The sequence below is a fragment of the Ascaphus truei genome, chromosome 6, assembly GCF_040206685.1.
Source record: "Ascaphus truei isolate aAscTru1 chromosome 6, aAscTru1.hap1, whole genome shotgun sequence".
In the NCBI taxonomy this organism is placed as follows: Eukaryota; Metazoa; Chordata; class Amphibia; order Anura; family Ascaphidae; genus Ascaphus; species Ascaphus truei.
Genome location: NC_134488.1, coordinates 71,445,999 through 71,467,882, shown reverse-complemented (window position 1 = coordinate 71,467,882; position 21,884 = coordinate 71,445,999).

Genomic DNA, 21,884 nt, shown 5'->3' with positions numbered 1-21,884 from the left:
GATGCTATTCCGTAAGACACTTTCCGGCACCAGTAAACATCTAATGGCCTATTCAAGTTAGATGTCTTTGCGAACTGGAAGGCTTAGAAGTACATTGCTCAATAGGTAGGCCCTTAATACCGTAAAGCAGCTGTCCAAGCTTCTGTGTTTTTTTTTTTACAGTACATTTTAATTCCCCCCCCCCTTTTAATATGTGCTTCAATACAGTCCACACAATGATAAGTAATTAGCTAAGTTGCCAAACGATCCGTTCTCCTGTGATCAATCGGTGAAGATACGGCTCGGGGGTTCACTAAATGGCTGTCAGTGCAGCAGAAGAGGACGAAAGATGCAAAGTTCTGTGGGGAAGATCATGTGACCAGGCAGGACCTAGATACAATTGGTGCACTGCTAGAGAGAGGGCAGGGCTCAAAAAGTGATGTGCCAGAGCCTGGTTCAGAAGAGCAAATGGATGTGACTTTGTAAATGGTTGCTATAGAAACAAAAAATTCTTGTTACATTATAAAACATACAAAATGTCATTTCATAGTTGTTTTAAAAAAGAAAAATGCTACAAATATTCTCACAGTAGAGAGGTTTATTTAAAAAAAAAATATATATATATATATATATATATATATATATAGATAGGTTCCTTACCGAGTAGATCCAGGATCCCAAGATCACGAGGCAAGAAGGAGACAGCACACTCAAAGGTACAAAAAGCAGCGTGTATTCAGTAGAAAAACCGGCACATAAACCCGACGTTTCGGTCCTTGACACAGGACCTTTCTCCCTTGAGAAAGGTCCTGTGTCAAGGACCGAAACGTCGGGTTTATGTGCCGGTTTTTCTACTGAATACACGCTGCTTTTTGTACCTTTGAGTGTGCTGTCTCCTTCTTGCCTCGTGATCTTGGGATCCTGGATCTACTCGGTAAGGAACCTATCTATACATTACCTGTATGGGACAAGCACCTTTTTACCACATATGTGTGTGCCATCTGTTTATTTTTTTATATATATATATGTTGGATATTGCTTGGTCTGCAGCTTTAAGCATGCCACTGCCATTAGTTCACATTCATCCTATTAGGGACTCCACCTTGCCACGGTCATAATCCACAGCATCCAGGAAGACTGAAGAGTTTATTCTGTGTTGCCTCTGTACTGTAATTCTATAGCACTGGGTTAGCTGGTAAAAGCTGCTGAAAACTTCTCCCACATTTAATTTGCTCATATTTTTGCCCTTGCCTAGAATGTCAATATCTGCAGTTTAAGCAAAGCTTCTGGGAGTGTGCGCAATAAATGAAAAGGAGGAAACATTATTAAAAGAGAAATTTATTCTCAAGCAAATAGACCATAAGAAACCATGGGGGTTGATCCACAGAAGTCCGTTAAATACTTAACAATACGTTACCATCAGTTAAAACAGGGGTGCGCAAACTGGGGGGTGGGGCGTGAGATTTTTTGGGGTGCGCAGCGGTTACAGAGGCCCTGCGCTCTTCCCCAGGGCATTTAAATAAAATACCAGTGGGACCGCTCGAGGCCTCTGTAACTCACTTACTGAGGCGTCATTTGACGCTGGCACACAGGTAAGGGGTGTGCGAGCACCGGGGAGAACAGGCAGGGGGCGCAGCACCAGAAGTTTGCACACCTCTGAGATAAAGTATCGTTAAGTGGTAACGGGGAACATCAACGTTCATTATCGATGCATTAATTGCCATGCTAATGTAACAATGGCCTGCCATTAACTTAAAGGGATGACTTTGCTAATGACATGCAAAAGAGGTGGAGACCATCTCACGTAAATTCTCAGCTGTCTGTTAAATTTAACGCAAGAATTAACATGTCCTGCAAGGCTCTGTTCGGTGGCACCTACTCTTCTCAGTGTTCATCAATGATCTTCCTGCAGCTTGTGAGGGAGCTTCAATACACATGTATGCAGATGACACAATCTTATATGCACACAGCCATAGCCTCTCCGACCTTGAACACATACTTCAATCTGACTTTGAGACTTGAAAATTGGATTTCCCAAAACTGTTACGCTGTGTTCACCACGGACAAGGAGGGACCCCGAAACTGAGGTGAGATGGGTAACAAACTGCACCCACAGCTACGGGGATACGCCTGGAAAGTGGAAAATAGGCGTCTGGAACCGTCTGGGAGTATAAGATAAAGTAAGATGGGAGATTCCAGAAGATAGGTGGTACCGAGAGCCTGGGGTCCAGAGCCGGGAGGTAGGTCGGAATCCGCAAACCGAGGTGAAGAGGTCGGGGAATCCAGGAGGTCAGGATGCTAACCAAAGGTAGAAGACCAGAGCGGATCCACAGCCAGGCCGGTTCGGTACGCAAGGGATCACTAAGGAGACAAAAAGACTGGAACTGAGGCAGGCACGACCGTGGTTAACACAGGTCATACAAAGCTATGCTCAGCCAAAGAATGAATGGCTGAGCAAGGTATAAGTAGGAGGAAGGACCAATAGGGAGAGGGGGAGTAACGAGGGAGCGGCCCCAGGGAAGATAGGGATTGGTAGGGAGACTTACCACAGCTGTGCTAGATGTGCAGCTTGTGAGCGGTGCACGCGCATCAGGCGTGTGCGCCGCGTGGGAGAGACGCCCGCGGCCTCAGCTGGGGGCGGGAGCTTCCCCTGAGGGAGGACGTAAAAGTCCTCGGCCGTGCGCGCGCATGCGCGAGATCAGTAGCCGCCGCGGGAAGCGGAGGAGAAGGGAGATCCCGCCCGCGGCGGCGAGAAGGCAGAGCTGGAGCGGGGGTAAGTAAAGTCGCGGGGGGAACCCCTTTAGAGAGAGGTGTTCCCCCGTACCTTACAAAAACAAACTGTTTTTAAACACTGACAAGACTAACAATGGTGTTTGGGACCAAGGCTAAATTTTTAAAGCTTCCAATGACTGAGCTCCAGATCAGAACTAACGCTAATACCACCCTAACTCCTGTTACTAGTTTTAAATACTTGGGCATATGGTTTGACTCCCATTTAACATTTGGGTTGCACATTGATACCCTGATATCCAAAACCTATGCCAAGCTAGGTGTAATTTATAGGAACAAATCCTCCCTAAGCCTGCTGGTCAGAAAGCGTAACGCACAGCAGATTCTAATGCCGATTATCGACTATGGGGTCATAGTATACGGCTCGGTACCCCATACCCACCTTAGCAAACTTGACACAATATGCCGTTTTGTTCTCCAATGCAACTACAACACACATCACTGCGAAATGCTCAAAGAACTAGATTGGCCATCACTTGACTCTAGGCGCAAAGTTAATATTTCCTGTGTTACCTTCAAATACTTCCTGGGCAAGCTACCCATCTATCTGAACAAGCTCCTCACCCCTATCGCATGCAGCACTTATCATCTGAGATATGACTCCAAAACACTGTTGATGGTCCCACGGTTCAGCAAAGTATCCGTCCGCTCCTCCTTCTCTTACCTTGCACCCCAAAACTGGAACAGTCTACCGGAGACTCTCACAGACACAACCAGTCTAGGTTCTTTCAAAACTAAAGCTGTCTCACATTTTAATCTGGTCTGTAACTGTTACATATGTCTATAATATATATTATCTCTAACTGTCCATGCTATCTCTTGTATATAATGTACACTGTTCACTTATGTAACTGTATTTGTAACCATGTATTATTTGTCATCTTAACTCTATGATTCATAGGTAGGACATACTTGAAAATGAGAGGTAACTCAATGTATTACTTCCTGGTAAAACATTTTATAAATAAATAAATAAACATATTTGTTGATGCATTTTTTTAGACGTACCTAACAGCTGGTAGCAGACAATTATTTGTCTTTTTCAAGTGTTCAGAATCCGCTACTTTGGCTTCTTATATTGCCTTAGCAATATAAAAAAGCAAAATCGAATACCTTGGACGAGGCAAAATATTTCAGCCATGACCTGTATATTAACCCCTTTGAAGCCTTAGTGGATCACCACTAAGGTAACCAAGACGTTAATAAAAACACCCTAACTATCCTACTACCCATTGTATGCCATACCGGTACAACCGCTAGGCATACATGGGGTTACCCCCTCCCAGAACTCACATGGCTGGCCTAACTTCCCTCCACGAGGGCAACCCCACCCACTCACCCCCCCATCCCCCCCACTCACCCCCCCATCCCCCCACTCACCCCCCATCCCCCCCACTCACCCCCCCCATCCTTTTACTGTGTGATACAATGGACAAACAAATAGTGTATAAGCTTTTGAGCTTCACTGGGTTTAACTTCAGGAATGAGAAATTTGGAACAGTCTTGAGCTTTTGTGTCTACAATGTGAATCCATCAGTGTCTCTTTCTCTCTGACGAATATATATGTCAGATAATCAAGATAGAAAGCATGTGCATGTGTGTGTAAATGGGAATCTTGCAGCATATCATTATATCCAGGTAAATATTCTATGTTACTATTTACAGTATTAGCTATTCTCATCTTAAGAGAAAGTAGGACAAGTCCTGCAAGAGAGTCAATAAGATGCAGAAACTTTCTCGGCGGCAGGAAGCTCCAAGTCACAGACCCCTGTTTGTACTATAGTGTCAGATGCAGAAACTGCTGAGAAGGTGGAATAATGAGCAAAGCAGCGAGTGTTCTGGGACTCTGAACTGCACTCATTTGAATCTAATTATACCGCACTTGTTTCCACTTAAAAGGCCGCTGATTTTCGTTAAGGCCCAAATCCCAGAGCATTCGTTCCTGCAAAAGCAAACCTGCTCATGAAGTAGTCTGATCCACTTTAAACGGGTTTGATATTTTTTGAGTGGTTGCCTTGTACAACTCAAAAATCCTGAAGAACCCCTCCCCCCCTTTTTTCCCTCTTTTTCCTCTTTTTCGTTGAATACAGTGTTAAGATGGATTTGTATTGGTCAAGGAGAGAAACAATGAATGTATGCCTTTTACTTGTAATGCACAAAAAAACTATAAAATCTAAGTTATAAAAATATCCTGAAGAAGAACACTATTATGTTTAGAAAGATCTACATACTGCTGGGTTATTCATTAAACAGACAGTGCCGATCAGGGCACTATAATACGAAAACCTCTGATCAGCGCTGTAAGGAATAAGCAGAAATTATTAAGTATTTTAATGAATCTGGCACATGAGGTAAACATTGGTTACAAATAGTCTTAAAAATACATTAAAGCTGCAGTCCAGGCTCCCGTTTTTGTTTTTTTTTTAGGTTTTTTTTTAACTTCAATAGTTTCATGTGGGCAATCTCTACTTACCTAAAAAAACTGCATAGCTGCCGGTCAATTCGTTCTCCGTCTATTGATCGGCAAAGTTTGGCGACATCTTTAAATATGGGGAATTTAAATCGTTGCTATAGGAACAAGCATGCTTGTTAAAATAGAATACAAGAAAATTGGTCTTTCAAAGTTGTTGTTTTTTAAAACAGAGGGCCTCATGCAGAGAGCATAGAATTTTAAAATTGGCGAATTTCATAAAAAGTAGCTTTTTTGGAGAGTTTTATTCTCCATATGCAGAAAAGTGCGAATTCTGCTATGTTTAACATGGATGCGTGTGGCGAGTTTAAATTGGCGAGATGCGCGCTTCAGAAACGTGTAAAAACAAATTCGCGCCTTTTTTTCCCCTTTACTATAGGCGGCGAGCGCCATCTTGCCATCTTTTCCTGGCGCAGCAAAAATGCGAGAATCGCGCCATTTTTTGGCGCGAACAGCCGCTACTTGCCGTTCGCACCTCTCTGCATTCGGAGAGTTTTAAAAATGGCGAGATGGAGGTTCTCGCCAGCCGCGAGGCGAATTTTAGCAATTGAAAAAACAAAATGGCGCGTTTTTCAGAACTCGCCATTTTCTGCCGGTTTCTGCGCGAAATTGTACAAAAAATGGCGAATTTCGAAATAACGATGCTCTCTGCATAAGGCCCAGAAAATGCTAAAAGTATTTTTTCTTACTAGAGAACTGATTTATTAAAAAAACCACACATGCAGGATATTGACTGAACGGCAGCTTTAATTTGTTTATGGCAGGACGAACCGCTGTCCATATGTTTTCAATGAAAGGGCTTTAGTCTATAAAGTCATGGTTTAGAATTATGAAAGTAGAATTCGTCAAGAGATGTTCTGATGCCAATAAGATATACGTTAATCATCCTATTCCAATCCATGATCTCTTTGGAAAGGATCTGATCAATGTTATGTGAAAACGTAAATTTTAATTCTGTTATCTTTTGGTTTTAAGAAATGTTCTGCATTTTATACTGTATGTTTCTTATAATAATCGTTCTGTAACCTAAGAACTGTATATTTTATATATTAACGCTAAACTTGAATAAGTAATACTTTGGGCTCTGATTGAACTGTTGCACGCTTTGTAGAAAGTAATTTACATTTTCGGACACATTTTGCAACAACAGATTTCTGTGTGTTAAGTGCATAGTTTTCTTAATAAACAGAAACTAGATGCTCTGTACATACATCTTTTAATAATTCCTTTGGTGGTGGCAGCGGGTTAAATATATATAGTAACGGTGTGCGAGTAAATATTAACTCATGTAAAGTACTTTGCGCAGGAGAAACGTGGGGCATTTAGTTAGATGTGTGTATTAACCCTGGTTGCCTATATGTCACATACTCACGTGGGCCATACATGACAGCTGGTATATAGGGACGGACTGAGGGGAGATATGATTCATTTGAGGGTCCATGCATGGAGAAAAGTGAATCAGCTGGATATCTGTGTGTATTAACCCTGGTCCCATAAACAGGTCACGCGCTCACAGGTATGCTTTACGTGACAAGCACTATAGCAGTTTAATGAATAACCCCGTATTGGTTCATTTATAATGTTGGTTGCCTGACAGGAAATACAACAACCTACAAATAATTTGCAAAGTAAGGCTTTAAAGTCCTAACATAAATCCTTTAAAATATTATTATTTTAAGTTTAGGAGAAACATATTTACTGATTTTGTACAGCCAAACGCTACGATTTTCACCCTACAAATGTGTTGCAGGTCAAAAACATTCCATGTAATTGGCTTCCTTTGAAAGATTCAATAACCCTTAAAGTAACTGGTTTTATTTATTTGTATCTTGTTTTATATATATATATACTATACTGTGAGCGCGTGACCCGTTTATGGGACCAGGGTTAATACACATAGATATCCAGCTGATTCACTTTTCTCCATGCATGGACCCTCAAATGAATCATATCTCCCCTCAATCTGTCCCTATTTACCAGCTGTCATGTATGGCCCACGTGAGTATGTGACATATAGGCAACCAGGGTTAATACACACATCTAACTAAATGCCCCACGTTTCTCCTGCGCACTTTTTTTACCCACCATAACCATAACCTTAATAAGAATTATATATAATTCTTATTAAGGTTATGGTGGGTAAAAAAAAGTGACAAAAACCCTCCACAGTAAAGCATAAAGCAACTGTAAATATTACTGTATACTCATTTGCATGCAAATGAATATACAGTAATATTTACAGTTGCTATATATATATATATATATATAGATATATATATATATAGATATATCTATATATATCTATATATAGATATATATAGATATATATATATATATATATATATATATATATATATATATATATATATATATATATATATATATACAGTATATATATGCAGTATGCTCTGCAGTATGTTTTGGTTTCCTGAATGTAAACATCCCTTACTTATATTTATATTGGCGTGATATTTATATATTAGTGTGACTAATAATGGCTTTATAATCACTTTGCAAACAAAGAACCAAGCAAAAACAATTTTCCTGAAGATTTGAGATCTGACAAAAGACATTAGCTAAAGATTGTAGGGGGGGGAAATCTTAAAATTAATGACTTTAAAGCACCTAGGTGCTTTGTTATGACACTCCAGTCATTGGATGTGTGAGGGTTACCTCTTATCTGATTACCTGCTCACTGAGGTTACGAGATTAGACATTGTTAACTTTATTTATCTATCCTCCCATGGTCTTCTCTCTCCCGAGGCACCCATTTTATCAGATAAATCTCACACACCCTATAAACACATGCAGTACAGAGAGTGAGTCAGCTGGTGATGATACCTGTTCCCAAAGCTGCCCAGCACATTGTAATCACTTTATTCACTGCCCTAGAATGTGGACATTCTGATAAGGGATTAAGCAGCAAAACAATTGCACTGCATCTTTTTTCTTCTCCTTTTTATAGTTGTAGGATCGAAGCAGGGGGTCTTCGCAGCTGAACTGTGTTAGTTTCAGTTCCGGGGACCCCCTTCTTCCAGAGATACCTCTGTAGGGGGTGCAGGTATCTCTGTGGAGTTTAAATGTCCAGGTCATGCAGTGCAGGCCAATAGGAAGCCGTGAGGGATGACCACATGGCTTCCACTTAGCCCGCGTGACGTGGGACCTTTAATACCACCATTTCGTTAGCCTCACAAGCTTCCGGGCTGCAGATATACTGGCACCCTCTATGGAGATGAGTATCTCTGGAAGCAGGTGGTCTCCGGAGGCCAAAATGAACACAGTTCAGTGCCAGAGACCCCCTGCTTCAGTACTATTTATAAAGAAAAAAAATCCCTTTTAAAAAGTACAAATTCAAAACAAAATAACTAATTTCAAGTATGGCTGAGCCTTTACTGCATTTACTTGCATAGAGTTGGTTGGCGGAAGGTAGAAAAAAGGGGACTTCTAATTTTGCTCATTTTTGATCCGCCATGGATGGGGCGGTTTTTGGTCCGTGGATTTTTTGTAGAATGGGTTTGGGAGGGGTGATTCATTTTGCTGTATTTGGCGGGGTGGTCCGGTATGCGGATTCCAATATCGATTGGCGGATTGGCATTTGATGATCCTCCGGCGGGTGGCAGATTCTGCCTGCACTGGGTTTTTTCGCGGAATTTGCGGGGGAACGCATCCCCCGGGAAACGCCAGAAAGGACTGAATTTGGGGAGGGGGCAATTTTGTTCAGGGTTGGCACGGATTGCATGAGAGGGCGGATTTTGCTTAAATTAGCACGGATTCAGGGGGGGAAATATTTTGTTCATGGTCTGCACGGACTTGACATAAAGCAATTTTTTATAAAAAGCCACACGGATTCGGAGTGTGGATTTTGAGTAGAATTAGAGTGGATTGGACGTAAGGGTGGATTACAATCAAAATCCACACGGATTGGAGGCAAGGGCGGATTTTCCCTGTAATCTGTGCAAGTTGGATTCGGGTGAGTTTTGAGTTAACATCTGCGTGGTTAAGATTTGACCAAGTCCGTCGACGGGTTTGGCATTACGGAACAAATTGTGGAGTTAAGGGTTAGGGATTTTGATGATTTTACCCATCTCTAGTAGCATGGCTGGCTCCATCGGCGGAGGCCTGGAGGTGTCAGGACCCAGAACGATGGCAAGAAGACGCACCATGAGGAGAAGGGGTGAGGGCGTGTCTTTGCACTATAATGCTGCCCCAGCACGGGGCATCGCGAGGGGCGGCTGGAAGATGCGGCCATCCAAGGCAGCAGAGAGTGGCAGAGCAGAAAGTGCAGCAGGGAGCGGCTAGGACTATGGGGGTCCCGGTCTCCGTTGAGCTGACCCCATCAGGGCAGGAGAGGAAGGATGAGGGTACAGTACAGGGTGCCCGGATTGAGCAGAAAAGGATGCAGCCGGTCTCAAGGTGGTGGGCGGATGGTAAATCACAACCAGGAAGGAGGAGCACTGGGGTGGGGGAAGGAACTAGAAGGGGTCATAGTTAGTTTTAGAGTGCTTACACAGGGGGGCGGGTAGGGATAGTGGTGAGTAGTGGGGGATCAGGAGGACGAGAATAGCAGGGGGAGGGGAGGAAGTGGACGCTTCTCCACGTGAGCACAGGTGTGGACAATGCACCAAGTGCGGGATGGACTTCAGGAGGTTGGGAGATGGCAGCAGGGCTGTGGAGGGTAGGTGGTGGTGTGGGGGATAGTTTGAGGCAGGAGGTAGGATCTTTGCAGGGGGGTGGGGCACCTATGGGGACTCTTTGATAAAGTCTCCTTTGAGACAAAACGCATTAGAGCTGTACACCCTATGTATGCCTTTCCGTTTTTTGGATGAATAAATAATATTTTTTACTTATACTGCGCTTGGTTGATTCCGGAGCTCGATGAGCAGTGACCACCAATTTTACCAATTTTTCTGCATTATCTACCGGCTGGAGCACGCATTGTGAGCGGTTTGTGTGGGGGTCCTTTCTCATTTTTCAGCAACAACAGGGTGACACGGACAGCTTATCGTGAGTACCGGCCAGCTGACGCATGGTGTGGGACACAGGGTGCGGTAAGGGAAGCTATTGAGGACACCGTGAGTATCTTGCAGACACACTGCAGTGATATTTCTTGTTATTGGATTGTTACAAGCTTATTAACCCCCCACCCTGGCTGAGTCCTTTACTAACACACCGAAGACATATAACTCATTCAACAAACTCCCCCCACACGCTGACATAACCGAGGGAATCAGAGACATTTGTTGCATGATATCTTTATTACATTATTGCCATCGATTGAGCATCAGCTTTTTTTGTGGTTCATTCCTCATTTTTTCACCTACAAAAAATAGGGACCAGCGATGTAACAAACTGTCCACCAATGGTTGCCGGAGAAACCACAGACAAAACGACCAAACAAAAGGAGTAATTCCTTTGAAAGGTAAAAAGAGGGGTAACATTTAAGAAAAATAGGTTTCATCATATGAACTTAACTATTTGCATTTTCAAGATTATTGCTTCTTTAAATACAGTGTAAACAAAACATTCCATGTGAATGTGTTTGGTTGATTGTGTTTTAGGGGTTTGTGTGTTCTTTTTTTGGGGGGTGGAGGTTGTGCGGTGGTAGGTTCATGTTAGCAAGGTCTTTTTCCTCATCAGTTCTTAACATCATAAGAGTAGATTTATCACTCCCAATAGGAATGTGTTGGAAACCTTTATGATAGAGGATATTCCTTGACCAAATGTTATGGTAATTTAATTGGAAGCTTGTCCTTGTGTGCAAGAAGAAATGAACATTATCATGTGTGATTACACTGCCAAAGATTCCATAACTGAGAGTGCACATACTGTATGATACTGTACAGTACCTTACCTCTGAGTGTATTGCTAACTTTGTTTCTTCCCATGAAACCAGTAGTTTTTTTCACAGGATGTTATTCACCTTCAGTGAGCGTTACAGGACAGAATGGTTGCTTCTGAACAGATTTGTAATCCACAGAGTTTACTCCCAATGTGTCCTTGCCTGTTTCTTTTTAAACTTTGGGGGATAGACAGCAAATCAATGCTCTGAAGTGATGACTATAACATAGCTCACATATTAACTAGGACAAACTAAGGCAAAGCAGGGAATGTGGGAAACCTAATAATGTAACTCAGGGTATGGAATGGCAAAGGGGCCCAATATCCCTTTAGCTGGTGGAGCCTGGATTACAGTCACTTGGAATTGGTTTGGGGGACCTTGTTTTTACAGTGTTTCTGTATACTTGAACCCAGCCTTATCTTAGCAACAGGGTTATGCTCTACAGTAAGTTCTCATTGACCTGAATGGGAGTTTCTGTGCTTTAGCGCTTCATCAGCACCACCACATTTTACAGCATAATCCCCCAAGTGTTTATGAAACAGGTTAAGCCGTTGAGGTTTAACCTCAGAGAGGGTAGAATTCTGCATAGGATAGTAATATTGTTAGGATGGAATGAATCTCGGATGTCTTTTGTCTGCTTTTAGGTAGCAGTTTCACCAAGTTCAATGGTAAGATTCTCCATGTCGCTCCTCCCTACTTCACTTTGCCAGGAGGGGGCTTCTCATGATATTACAGCTCGTTACTGTATATGAACCACTATGAAATGTTGTTTATTGCTGGGAAGAGGCAGGAGGAACCACAGGGAGTTTCAGACAGATGGACACGTAATGTCAGTGTACTGGCAGAGGAAGCCCATGGCCAGTAGCTCAATGTCCTGTGCCCTGGACCGCAGGCTTGGGTGATATCTCCACCTAAAATTGTCAGGAGAAAAGGAATTTGACACTCTGCTACTGTAGATACTAACTTTATCAATTGTCAATGCACCAACATGAAAACGATTTTGTGATTTGTAAGTGAGATTACACTCATAGTGTATGAAACAGCTAGTGCTAAAAAAAAAGCGTGACTGCCTTAGGCTGTGGCCAGGCAGGGAGTGAGCGCGCTGACGCTCATGCGCGGTGACATCATGTGCTCTGCTGGGCCGGGCGATTTATGGCCAGCTAGTTGCACGAGTGGGGGGGAGGGGGGTATCAGGGGACACAGCCATGATCTCACGGAGGGCGAACCGCTCACGTGATGCGCCAGTGAGCGGCATAATCAAATTTGCTTGCTTTTGCAAGCAGTTAAGCGCCGTGCATGCCCAGGCGCTCTCTCACGCTGGCCACACACATTGCAGCAATGTGTTTCATCGCGGTAAGCGCGAGCCTGCTCATCGTCACCCTGGACAAGACCTTATAGGTCAGTGAGACTTACTTCAAGAAATGAATGAATAATTGACATGTCTACTAGTCTTATCTGAAGGCCTTCCTACAATTAATCCTTTCAGGGTTTCTCAAAAGCAGATTCGTTGTAGGTTGTTATAACTTTTAGCTGACCAAGAAAATAGTTTTCTGTAATTGAAATGACAGTGTACAGAGCTTTGAAAACTCATTTATATTTTTTAAGTGTCTATATCCCTCCAACAAAGATAATCTATAATTTTATACCTACAGTATAGAAATTGAATCAACTTGACATGTTCCTTTCACTATCCTACCCCTAGTGCACCTACAATACTGCAGTCAACTATTCTGCTTCCCCACTTGTACTGCATCTGGACCAATATACAATGCATGTGGTCCTCGCTATCCGTCATTCCGTTATCTGTCTAATGGATTATCGGACACATCGTAATGCATTCCGCAGGAATGCATTATCCGACGTCGGACTGGATTATCCGCTGTGCTCTGCCGCAGATTAACATTGTATTGTATTGTATTGTATGTCTTTATTTATATAGCGCCAAAAGTGTACTCAGCGCTTCACAAAGAATACAGTACAGGGAATTATAATTATACAATAAGTGCAGCAAAATCAGACAATGGGAAAGGAAATCCCTGCCCCGAAGAGCTTACAATCTAAGAGGTTTAATGGGAAACTTACACAGACAGCAGGTAAGGGAGTAAGTGCTGTAGATGGCAGTGCTTGGTCACAATGGGTGGTAGGATTTGCAAGCCAATGTTTTGCTATCCGACAGCGATTTGCAGAACGAATTCCGGCGGATAACCGAGGACCGCCTGTATACTCTTTGGCACTACCTGCCATCTAACTCAAGGTTATCTATGTCATTGAGATCCAGGCCAGTCATTCATCAAATCTTTCTCTTAAATTGTAAATTTGACAGCACCCAGAAAATGGGAATCCAAAACCAAAATGGGACCACATCACACAGGACTTAGTTGGCAAATTTTATTTACACCGACAAACTGTCTGGATTGGGTTATTTTCCAGTAAGTGACACTCCAAATTATTGACATTTGAACTACGAGGTCTTTTGTCTGCATACTGTATTTGTTTTGCATGGAAATTCATTCAAACTGTACTAACCCAATATGTTTACCCTGAATATCATACAAATCTGCTAGAATTTAATTATCACTCCTGCTATGATAGGCATCCGCTTTAAGTATTCCCACAGAGGCTTTGGATATAAATGATCCCGGGTAAATAGAGATTCCCACAGCCTTATTCTCAGTCTTTTGCCACACTATGAGTTGTGTATGTACTCATTTGTATAAAGGACATTAAGGCAGAATAACATTTGTATTTTCCATTAGACCAATCATCCGTGACTCACTACGGTTAACTTATTTCCTGCCGTTACATATTTGCTTTCTGAGCCATTCTTGTGTGTCGATCTGTACTTGGTGGGTGATATAAATCTTGGTTTTGATCACCTTCATAGACGGACTGGATTCTGCTGTGGCACTGCATTCGTTTGGCTTCGATCAAATAATACTATGAGCAGAATCCATTTGCCATCTTTCTTGTTGTATTCCTTTGTAGCACACGTTTGTATCCCTTTGTAGCACAAGTTTGTATCCCTTTGTAGCACACGTTTGTATCCCTTTGTAGCACACGTTTGTATCCCTTTGTAGCACAACTTTGCAGCACAAGTTTAAGTTTCAAGTCTACTAATTTGGTACTGACTTTAAAAAATGGAAAATAGATACACTGCATTGTTGAAATATGTGTCAATGCTACACTTTAGAAATAATTTGATTAATACTTGTAGTATTCTAATTCATAGTATTATCATGTGTATTGCAGCATTGGTACAGTATTATTTACTCACTGTTGAATTTATCTTAAACCCTACCATAAAAATGGTTGAATTCCTCTCAACTTTCACCAATAAGTTTAAGATAAGGAGAAAACTATTGTAGCTGTCCCTCCCTCAAATAATAGTGGCACATCTCCTCCCACTACACACATCCTACCAGTTCTGTATAATATGGAAATGTAGGCACAGAACATGCCCCAATAATGTGTTTTGCTCAACTCATCTCTGCTTCTTCCTATTCACGCTTCCTAAATCCCAAGCAGATACACAATGGGGGGAAACTAGAGGCAGAGTACCTCAATACCTTGATGCTAAGAAACAGAGGATTAAATTAACGCTGTTAACAGCAATGTAATAAAAAAATTGCTTTGATACACAGACCTTTAGCATCTATATAATGCCAATTTGGCCATTTTTTAAATGCATAAAGAGGACCTGTACATTTTTGGTAGCATGTTTTATTCTTTTAGTGGGTACAAATATTATACAAATAGTTGCCACTGATTTTCTTTGTGTGATAAAGCATTTTCTAATTGGTAAGGGGCTTGGTGATGTTTTATATGATGTTTTAAATAAGGATGTGTGGTGGTGGGGGGTGGGGAGGAAAAATGGATAGCAGTGTTATCTGTGCAAAGGAAAAATTACATTTGCATTGGTGTGTGCATGGAAATACTGTCATACAATGTACAATGGGTATTCTCTCCACTTCATTGGCTGCAGCTATACATAATGGCTATTCTACATATTAAACATGTAGCTTCATTTCATAGATTGTTTGGATCCCCTCTTGTGGGTTAACCATCACTCAGGGAGACAGGCATTTCACTCCTAAAGACATGTAAATTCCAATTGCATATTCCAAATTTTGAAGGTCTTAACTCTGCTGCAAAGGCCTTCCCAAAAGTGTGTATTGGTTAACGTGTTTAAGGATGTTTGACAGAACTCCAGTCTGAACAGTTATCTTTATAGGCGCATCTGTTGAAACGTACTTGTATATAAAATGAAATCGTCGATAACATTATTTCAGACAGGTCACGTCTCACTGGTTTGGAGTCAGTCTAACGGATTCTTAGCTTTGACAGTTTCATTGACTTCAGTAGGGTCTCAAAGACAAAATAAACATATTTCCATTAAAAATAAAATGTTGATCCAGAACCCATAATTCACACTGTTTTTGGTTCTTATAGATTGACACCTCCAAAAAAAGAAAAGAAATTGAGCTCAGACAAAAAAAATGAAGAGTAGGCACTAATGGAAATTAAAAATGAAAGAAACGTTTAATTCACCAAGACATAAACAACAATATCATAGTACTCTAGAATACTCAAAAGCAAGGTCAAATGATCACCTCAGAATATCTATTGTTCATGTTAAAGCCAGAACCAATGTTTCAATCCACCGAGGCATCTCCATCCAGCAATATCCAAGCCCTGATGAAGATGGCTTAGTGCATCGAACCTAAATGACATGATTAATTTACTGCCTGAGATTATGTTTTTGACCTTGCTTTCTACTTATGTATTCTTTATTGTTTCTCTATTCCCAAGGTGCATAACAAATACTGGGATCTTTTTTGCAATAACTCTTAGTTGTTGCCCATGCAGACAAAGAGATGTATTTTTCTGTGTGTTTTGTTTTATTGCTGCTTTGCCTGTAGAGGAGGAAATCTTTACTCAATCTCTAGCATTCCTGATGTTTTCTATATGACCATAAGAATAGGCATGGCTTTGAAAGTCACATGACAAGTGGCAAGGGGTACTTGTATACCAAATGGTATAGCAGCAGGCAAGGGGTTACCATCTCAGATACCATGTCACAAATACCACTGCTTACTGTAAGCAGCTGGAACACACTCTTGACGGGTGTTTTTATAGATTCAGATTTGATTTGGGGTGGAAGGTCTTTGGCTGGGAATTTAATTTATCACCATCCAGCAGTTGCAGATTTTTCAAACCTCAATGGATCTGCCATTCCTTAACCTGCTTACCACAACTCTTTCACTGCCAGAGGGAGCTGAGCGTTTGTTACCTGACCCGGAAACTCCTGCACGATTTGCTAAATGTAGGATCCAACCACAATGTTTGGGGCAATGAGAAAGTACCATAAAATCAAAACAAACATGGGACAAGTCATTGTGCTGACAATGTAAACAGTGTAGTGTTAATATTATGTCCTCATACGTGCAACACAGGTTTGGCTGCTAAAATAACATGGCACAACTCCAGTAAATAAGTCTAGCATTGGGTGTTTCAGACACCCGCTAATAATAATAATAATAATACTTCAGTATAAAGCAGAACTCAGTATGACTACCCTTTTTAACAGTCGAAAATCCATTAATCTCTACCACAAATACATCATTGGGGAACTCTCGCCAAACACAAATTGCAAGTCAATGCGTTGTAGGACGTTTGGAGGCAAAGGGATTAAACCAGTGGTTAGTAACATGACATACTTCAAGGGCTGCATGTGTGGCCCATGAACCCACAAAAAGGTTGCACATTACCCACACACAAACACACACACATTGATATATTATATATAAGATATAAGATATATATATATATAGATATATATATCTATATATATCTATATATATATATATATATGTTCTTCAGTATTAGGTGATACCTTTTTTATTGGACTAACAATTTATGTCATAGGACAAGCTTTCGAGAGTTCTCCTCTCTTCTTCAGGCCGCATCTGAACTCTGAATAGCGTAAGGAGCGGGAACCTCACCAGTCTGCAGGTAGGTGACATCCCCGGATTCCTCCGCAGGCAGATCTTGAGCAGTGCTGATATCATCCTAGATCGCGGAGCTCCTCCGATGTTCCGGGACCTCCGCAGCCTCTCTGATTGATGCACCTGGACCAGAACCAGTCTCTGCACAGCAGGTAGGGGCTGGATTCTTCTTCTTAGGTCGAACACAGCTGGGCTCTTGCTTCTCCGCAACAGTTGGGGACACCTCCACCAGGACGTGATGCCAAGGTGAGTCACTCGCCCGGGCGACCATGGTTATGGAGCAGACCGGCTCCTGGGTCACCCAAGAACTCACACCCGACACCCCTGGGGCAGTCCACTCACCCTCCAGAACCTTGATAGATATGGATCCCAGTCCTGGAACCGTCGGTAGCAGGGCGCATGGCCCACGGCAGACCCATCAGTGTGTAGGTCCTGTGAGGCTGCGTTGGATGGCTTGAGTACCAGGCTAGTAGCTAGCATTGGCACCGAACCACTTGGGCATCCAGGCACAATGGTTAGGGCCCACGGGCCCACGTTATCTGTGGCAGCATAGCTTGGCAGAGCCACCAGTTATTGTGGGAACTCTGAACGTAGGTGAAATTAACTCCACCGATACTGGGCTGGCTGGCAGGCCTTAGGTAGTATGCGCCGCAGTGTAAACACCGCGTTTCAAAGCCAACAGTGCCGGGTAGGCAACAATGCGGGTAGATGCACCGCAGATGAATCTGGCCATGAATCCGCATGACCAGGTAGCCACCTGGAAGGGTATAATTAATGATTTCCAAATCCTCAGCATAGTTACTGGAAGCCATTTGGGATGAATAGTAGAGCGTAGGTATAGCTGTGTCTTCACTCATACTCAGCTCATCAGTGAATGAAATACTTGGGTCAGCACTAAAGGCTCCTCCCAGCATAACGCAGTCGCTGATTGGGTGCCATACCCATGTTCCTCCCCTGGGTGGATTTAGAGGTAGAACGAGTGGGGTTAAAGGCTGACCTGACTCATGATGAGCCAGTCACTCTAGTGGGTGGCAACAGGATTTGGCGCCAAACATGATGCAAAAGTTTGCATTTTAGCTCTTGCACACCATGCGGCCCCGTTTTCTTGGCGGGAGCTCCATTTTGAAACACATAGAACAGGCAACCTCTGATGTTAAAGTCTTCCTCTGATTATGATACAGAGAGGGGAACACGCTTCAAGGATAATTTTCCAACTGGAAGCCCCAAGAACACAAATTTGAAGAAAAGAGAGTGGGGGTCACGCTCCCAGGATCCCAATCTTGGTGTGACTCCTCCACGGCACAGTACGTCATGCCATTTACCGTAACGGGTACCCAGGGTTCTTCAGCCTTGATAGCAAGTTCCCTGGTCCCAACTTTCAACCGTTTTTGGCAGGCTGAAGGTGGATAGTCACAGCACTCCCTGGTACCATGTCCTCGGGTGGTCACCTCTATGTTGAGTAGAAACGTGGGAGTCACAATCCCAGAGGCACTGATCCTGGTGTGCCTCTCCCACAGCTCAGTACATCATACTAGTTTTGTAGAACGGGGTCATCAGGTCCTGCTTCTGGCATTTCCCTGGTCCCAACTTTCCAACCTTTCAAAGAAGGAATGCGAAGGTTATCCCCCTCCCTGGTGTCGCCTCAGGGAGAAAAGTCCTATGGGTATGGGTGCCCAAGGGTCCCTGGGGTAGCATGAGGGGCCCTGGCCCCTCTCTGCACCATTTCCCTGCTGCATCCTGCTGCTGCTTGATGTTAAAAGTCCCCCTTTAAAACTGCTGCTGTAAAGTCCTGAAAGCCTGCCCGATCTCAGCAGCGCCTCCAATTATAGCACATGTACCCACACCCTCTAGGAGATACGTGTTGCGGCTACAGGTGTTGTGGTGCGACATACCTGTGAGGGTTCAGGAGAGCTGAGTTGACTGCGGTAATATGGAGACCAGGACAGGCTTTTGATGATCACTGATGTTCTTTACTCGGTGCCCCCAGCTGTGGTGGGCTCCAGGGTGCCCAGAGATCAGTCCCCACTAAAGCACACTTCTTTCCTCCTGCTCAGGGACTGACACTAAAACAGCAGTATGATGAAAGCAAAGGGGCCTTTATTGTAGTCACTGCAGTAGGTGGTCATACAGCGTATACAGGGTCATCAGAGGATCCCAGGCCTCTGGATGGTGCTGGCTCTTCTAGTATGCAGCCTTAAATATTGCTGAGCCAGCCAGCCAGCCATGAGGCTCCAACAGGTAGAAGAGACAGGCCCCACACCTCCACTTGGTCGGAAGGGTGGGAGAGTACTAACTCAATTGGGCACTACCCCTTAAAGGAACCAAAAGGGGAGGGCTCAAGGTATGTACCCAGATATGCTAAACACAGACCATGAGTCACCACCACTCTATCAGAGGAGCATGAGGGGTGTCAATTGTCCACAGGACTGCCTGTCACAGCCTAGACTGCTAAGGACTTATGTGACAGGGGGAAAGAGAGGCAGGGTGTTCTAACCATGTTACGTATATATATTTAACAAATAAAGAAAAGTAACCCCTCTGTTGCGTGCACTCAACCTTAGATAGAACTCATTTTTGAGTTCTATCTAAGGTTGAGTGCACGCAATAGAGGGATTACTTTTCTTTATTTGTTATCCATTCCTTATCCCAGCATGCACCCCTTATATCAAATTTCAGCTGAGCAGTAGTGGTTCTTTTTGCATAACATATATACATTTAGCCAAATAAGGTAAAGCAGAGAGGTACATTTATTATGTCCAAAATGCACACAGGTCAGACGTTTCGCTCCTTCGGTGTGCATTTTGGACATAATAAATGGACCTTTCTGCTTTATTCGAGTGTTGTGCCAGTATTATCGATCTTGCATGATCTTATTTGTCTATCCTTTATCTCCTTTACCGTGCACCATGACTGTCTCTCATAAGGCTCTTTACCCAGTGTGTGTGGCCATTTTGTGTGTGGCCACATATGTGTGTGTGTGTTTGTTTATGTGTGTGTGTATATATATATATATATATATATATATATATATATATATATATATATATATATATATATATATATATATAATTATTTGTTTATTTTTGAGATGTGTGGGGGGAGTGGGAGATGTGAGGGAGGAGAGAGTGGGTGACATGGGGAAGAGTGAGTGGGTGACATGGGGGAGAGTAAATGGACTAAATGGGAGGGAAAGAGTGGGTAACATGGGGGTGAAAGTGGGGGGAGTGGGTGTCATGGAGGAGAGAGATGTGAGACATGGGGGGGGGTGAGTGACAAGGGGTAGAGTGTGGTGCCATTGGGGAGAGATTGGTAACATGGGAGAAAGAGAGTGGGTGACATTGGGGGGGAGAGAGAGTGGGTGGCATGGGGGGAGAGAGAGTGCCATGGAACGGAGAGAGAGCTACATGGGAGGCATATTCCATATTCTACAAAGATTCCCAATGCTGGCAAAAAGATCATCCCCATTCAAATAATGGGATCAAATCTTCTACAGCATGGAGAAGAGAGCTTCGCAGTATATTGAATAGAGGTCTTAGACTCTAAAGCATTGCCATCTATTCAGTATTCTGTTAATCCATTTTCCTCAAGCTGGAGAAGTTTTAGGCAGTTGTAAGTGCTATTATCCCCTGATAAGACATCTTCCAGCCATAGCCTCCTGCCGTGGGAAGGAGCCTAATAAAAAATATACTACAGTATAAATATGGTCCTTGGTCCAATGTCTTTGAATGGAGCTCAACTCTTCTTCAGCACTGGTTAAGCATATGGAATAAGGTCAATTGTCCCAATAGCTGCTGCTAATATACCATGAGACTTCATCATGGAATGCAAGCAACATTGCTTGGGTGACTCACTCACTTCATATAAAATACCACCGACTATGACTGCAAACTTTCCTCTTCCGGATGTGCAAATGTTGGGATATCTGCAAAATGCTGCAAAGAAACTGTGTCCCCACATATAGCATGCCCCGCTGGCAGCGAAGGGGTTAACAGCGCGGCGACTGATGACACAGGGGCCGGGCGCGACAGGGACTTTGAGGGGGGACAGGGTGGCAGATGTGGGCTGCTCCCAAGCCTGTCACGGAGGAATGATTAATGAGCAGCGGCCCCAGCTGAGCCTAACCTTTGGAGAGCTGAGCAGGACATCTGCAGAACTGTCAGAGCTCCTGACAAGGACATCGCTGAACAACCAATTATTTCGCCATCACTAAGGTGGGCTGTCAGTTTAATCCCAGCCATTCACTTAGGCAAGGACAGGGAAATTTCTCCTTTACATAGACGACAATGCCACCTTAACCCCTTTCGCTGCCAGAGGGGCCTGCAACGCCTCGCGGAGCAGCAAAAAGGGGTTAACGGTCACAGGTAATAAAAGCCCATTAGTACACTGCCTTGGTTCTTTCTGGACTTATCAAGCCCTATCTTTGAAGTGGGACAATCCAACGCAATGCAGGCCCTATCTGGCAGTGAAAAGCAGCTTACTCTTCCAGGGCTGAGAGCATATTACTAATCTGCCTTAGTTGGTCTCTCAATTTATCAGACCCTACCTTTGAAGTGGGATAATCCAGTGCATTGCAGGCCCCCTTGGCAGTGAAAGGGGTTGATTCTTTCAGGGCTAATTGCACAATAATACATTACCTGGTCTCTTTCTGAGCTTTTAAGGCACTACCTTTGAAGTGGGATAAGCTAACGCGTTGCAGCCCTAGTTTTCTTTAGACTTCTATGGGGAAGAAGTGAGCCCTACCTTTGATGTGTGAAAACCCCCATTTGAGAGTCTACCATCTGCTCCTATTTGCCTTGGTCAA